Source organism: Sapajus apella, unplaced genomic scaffold (assembly GCF_009761245.1).
Source record: "Sapajus apella isolate SASKATOON/1434 unplaced genomic scaffold, GSC_monkey_1.0 scaffold742, whole genome shotgun sequence".
Lineage (NCBI taxonomy): Eukaryota > Metazoa > Chordata > Mammalia > Primates > Cebidae > Sapajus > Sapajus apella.
The window spans coordinates 23,201-28,137 of NW_022437668.1; the positions used below are offsets into that span (position 1 = coordinate 23,201).

Below are 4,937 nucleotides of genomic sequence, written 5' to 3' on the forward strand. Positions count from 1 at the left end.
GCCTGTGGTTTTTTTTTTTAATATCTGGCAAAATTTCTGAAATATGATGCTAACTTGTATGTGTTTAACTTTTTTAAAAAACTGATTTTATTTTGAAATGAACAAAACAAGTTATCTTGAGTATCCTTCCAGAAATATTTTTTATGTATACAAGCACATTGATAGTGTTTTTACATGTTAAATTCCTCTTAAAAGTGCATGATTGGAAGCGCCGGGCCCTGCTGCGGCGGGGGAGAGCCACTGACGCTGGGACCGGGACCGCCGCCGCCGCTGCCACCATGAGTGATCAACAGCTGAACTGTGACTTGGACCTAATGAGGCGCCTGCCTCCACAGCAAATCGAGAAAAACCTCAGCGACCTGATTGACCTGGTCCCCAGTCTATGTGAGGATCTCCTGTCTTCTGTTGACCAGCCACTGAAAATTGCCAGAGACAAGGTTGTGGAAAAGGATTACCTTTTGTGTGACTACAACAGAGATGGGGACTCCTATAGGTCACTGTGGAGCAACAAGTATGACCCTCCCTTGGAGGATGGGGCCATACCTTCAGCTCGGCTGTGAAAGCTGGAGGTGGAAGCCAACAATGCCTTTGACCAGTACCGAGACCTGTATTTTGAAGGCGGAGTCTCATCTGTCTACCTCTGGGATCTGGATCATGGCTTTGCTGGAGTTATCCTCATAAAGAAGGCTGGAGATGGATCAAAGAAGATCAAAGGCTGCTGGGATTCCATCCACTTGATGGAAGTGCAGGAGAAATCCAGCGGCCGCACCGCCCGTTACAAGTTGACCTCCATGGTGATGCTGTGGCTGCAGACCAACAAATCCGGCTCTGGCACCGTGAACCTCGGAGGCAGCCTCACCAGACAGATGGAGAAAGATGAAACATTGAGCGACTGCTCCCCACACATAGCCAACATCGGGCGTCTGGTAGAGGACATAGAAAATAAAATCGGAAGTACATTGAACGAGATCTACTTTGGAAAAACAAAGGATATTGTCAACGGGCTGAGGTCTGTGCAGGCTTTTGCAGACAAATCAAAACAAGAAGCTCTGAAGAATGACCTGGTGGAGGCTTTGAAGAGAAAGCAGCAATGCTAAACCTCTGCTTCACGTTAACCAGACGCCGTGCACTCGTTAGAGTCCTTTCTTAGAAAACTTGTTTTCTGCTCCTTCCCCTCGTCCCTTCCCTCCCCACAGGTCACAAACAGCTGCATCATTGACCGCACAGCGCCATCTCTCCCTGAGAATAAAGCCCCATAGCCACCCTCCTCCAGCTCCCAGCCTGCTTCCGCCACACCTCGCTCTCAGCTATCTCGACATTTCCATAGCGACCGTGTGGTTTTTGTTCACCCGGGGGCCCTGTCCTCCTCCCCGTCACCATATTTATAGGCATAAAATCCACTGTCTGCCAGCCTCCCTTCCCTCCCACCTTTTTGTTACATTGGTGTAAAAAATGTAAAACAAAAAAATTTTATGAACTAACTGTGGTGTGTGAAAGAGAGAAGAAAAACTGGAAAAAAAAAGTGCATGATTGTTGTTCTTTTTCTGGCTAGGGAAAGAAAATCAATAACAGTATGAAGACGGATAAAAAATGAATTGATGAAGAAAGTTGTTGAAGAAGGAATTTCTTAAAAATGTTTTGGGTGCTTCTCTGTCTTCCATCTCATTCCAGCTGCTGCTGTGGTGACCAGGTCTGGTCAGGCTTCAGGCAGTCTCAGTACATCCCATCAGTGCCTCACCTCAGACCTGCACTAGGCACATCACTTGCTTTTTGTCTGGGGTTTCTGTGACACCTGCAGGTAGAACATTTTATGAAATCCTGTAGTACTGGCAAATACAACCCTTTTGGGAGCAACCTTGCCCAATGGGGATAGGAGCCAATGAAAAACTATCCCATTCTCTCTTGTCCCAGTCAGGTTCTGAGACACCTTCTCAGACATTCCCTTATGATTGAGGAAAGCATAGTGATGGCCAACTATGAACCCCTACTGGGAGAGACTTTCCCTCCTATATTAGCTACCTTTTCCTTCATTCTGCAACCTGGGATCACTTCTCAAATAAACTGCTTGTACTTAAGCATTTGCTTCAGGTTTTATTTTCAGAGGGAACCCTGGCTAAGATGATAAAATTAAAAAGTCTTTATGATATGACTTTATATGCAGTTAAAATAGAAACCTGTGCAATCCTAGTGTGAGAAAGAAGCAAAGCATGAAGAGCCTGAGGTTCTTTCTCTGATCATAGCACGCCATCCTAGTTCATTTGCAAGTATACTGGCCACTAATTATCCCAGAGTAGCTTCAAACAAGCTTTTGAATAGGTAATGTATGTATATGGTACACAGTGTAAAAGTACAAAAGTAAATTTAGTGAAAGCAAGATTTCCTTCCCTTCCTCTCTCTCCCAGTCCCTCAGTTTTCCTTGCTGGGGCAACAACGGCCTCCAGTTTTGTGTGTATCTTTTCAGAGAGATATTCTATGTACATGAAAACATATACATTCACTGGACAAGTATTTATTTATTTACAGAATGAATATATATATGTATGAATATGTGTTATTTTCTTTTATAGACATGGTTACATACTCTATTCTGCATCTTGCTTTTTTAATTTAAAAATATCACCTCAGTAATTCTGATTAATAACAACTAATGGGAAAACTTCTCTAATACTAACAGTGATGACAGCCTGAAATAGTTACAACCTTTCGGGAACCTATACCTTTCTGATATATTTATCTTATTAGGGGGGCCTAAGACCTGCAGGGAGTATACAGGGGAATAACTTTTGGAAATTAGGTTTCAGGTAGGGATTAGATCCCAGTTTCCTTTCAGTAGCTAGGTGCATTTCCTGGGATCCGCAGACCATAGAGTCTCAGTCAGTCTCTTTTCTAGGATTCACCTTACAGGGGACTGAATCCTGAACCCTGGAAGACCTTCTCTTCTGGAACCCACCCAATCAGACAGAGTTAGATAGGGTCAATCTTTCGCTCTTCTTCCTTTCACTGTCTTCTATTTGTGTTGTTATTTCTTCAATGTAAGCATATTTGTAAATCAAAAGTTGATACTTGAGACCTGTCTATAAATAAATACTTTACAAATTTAATGCATTGAATTAGTAAGGTGAATCCAACTGGCTCTTAGACTTCCAATTTCCTAGAACTTATAGAAACTTTAGAAATCATTTGAACCCCCAAATAAGACAGTTCCCTAATATGTATTCTGTTTAGTTACTGGCAAAATATAAGATTTTCATTTAGGTTCCGTTAGACTGCAAAAAAGGAAAAGGTATTATTATTATTATTATTGAGACAAGGTCTTGCTCTATTGTTCAGCATGGAGTGCAGTAGTCATCATAGCTCACTGCAGTCTTGAACACCTGAGCTCAAGCAATCCTCTTGCCTCAGCCTCCTGAGTAGCTCAGACTATAGGGGCATGGTACCACACTCTGTTAATTTTCTCATTTTTTGTAGAGACAGGGTCTTCCAATGTTGTCCAGGCTGTTCTCAAACTCCTGGCCTCAAGTGATCCTCCTACCTCAGCCTCCCAAGGTGCCGAAATGATAGGTGTGAACCATTACATCAAGGCAGGAAAAGGTATTCTTAAGGCAGGTGATTTTTTAAAAAAGAAATATGACAAAATAAACGTATAAACCTCTAAAAATTTATTGGTATAAACAATGTACCACAAATCTTTGAATAAAGATGGTTTCTGTGCTACTACTACTGTCTTAATTCCATTTAAAAGTTCATTATGCCCTTTCACCTTATCTTTAGAAATTACCTTCTATAATAGAGAAACATGTACAATTTTATTCTTACTATTATAACTTTGTATAGTGCTTTACAGTTTATAAACTGAACGTGAATAATATCATTTAATCCTTATAACAACTTCATATGTCATGACAGCTTATAGTTTTCAAAGATGGGAGTTATATCTCTCACCCTCCATGCTCTTATTATAATTCATATGTTGACATTTCTCCGTGAAATGGTGGGATAGACATTTGTGACTGCCTACCAATAGAATGTGTGAAAGTGACACAACTTGGTTTTTAAGCCTACATCACAATGCAGCTTCCTCCTGGCTCGCTGTCTCAGGCCACAGTCCTTTAGGGATACCATATAAGAAGTCTGCTGACCCTGAACCTACCAGGCTGGAAAGACCATAAGGAAAGAGCACACAAAGACACAGGCAAATGCCTGAGGAGCTCTAGAAGTTCCAGCTGCTAGATCTTCCGGTCCTTCCAGCCCAGATGTGTGAGTGAAGAAGACTTTGAGAGGACCCAGATGCAGCCTCCACTCACTGCAATCTCCCAAGGGGCCCTGAGTTAGAACTGGCCAGTTGAGCTGCTCCCAAGTTTTTGAGAATTTAAAAATTATTGTTGTTTTAGACAACTAAGATTTGAAATGATTGTTACATAGCCATAGTGATAATAACATAGTATTATTATTATTCCAGGCTAACTGTTAAGAGCCTCGAGATTCAGAGGCTGACTGAACTCTTCATCAAGTGGCAGGCTTACTTCTCTCTGCACACAATTTAGATCCCCTTCTTTGATTTTTAAGGACCCAGTTAAATATTCTTGAAGCGATGACTTCTTTCCTTCCAGATTCCTAGGATTCTGGTTAACCCCAGCCCTCTACCTGTACCACAGCTATTGCAGTCACTGTTGCTCTCCTCTGTGAGCACTCATCTCTCAGGGTTTTCTTCTCACAACACTATCTTTGGCTCACCTATGTCTCTGGCTTTAATCAAGCTTCAAAAGCCGTGTAGTGGCACTATTTTAAGGCTGTCATGGGGGAAGGATCTTCCTGAAGAGAAGAGGAATATTTTGTTGTATTATGTCGGCTGCTCGTTTAAACCCGTGATAGCCTGGCACCTGTGTCTTAGTGAAACAATTCAGTGAGCTTGTGAGTGGGCAGAGAGCCAGTTTAGC

At 42.0% G+C, this 4,937-nt stretch overlaps 2 pseudogenes across 2 annotated transcripts; both read left to right on the plus strand.

Moving 5' to 3' along the window:
• The first annotated feature begins 206 nt into the window (after nt 1-206).
• LOC116546289 lies at nt 207-1,264 on the plus strand (annotated as a pseudogene). The gene has a single exon (XR_004266658.1). The product of XR_004266658.1 is annotated as an F-actin-capping protein subunit beta pseudogene (transcript).
• On the plus strand, nt 279-1,264 carry LOC116546288 (annotated as a pseudogene). The gene has a single exon (XR_004266657.1). The product of XR_004266657.1 is annotated as an F-actin-capping protein subunit beta pseudogene (transcript).
• Nucleotides 1,265-4,937: the final 3,673 nt, after the last annotated feature.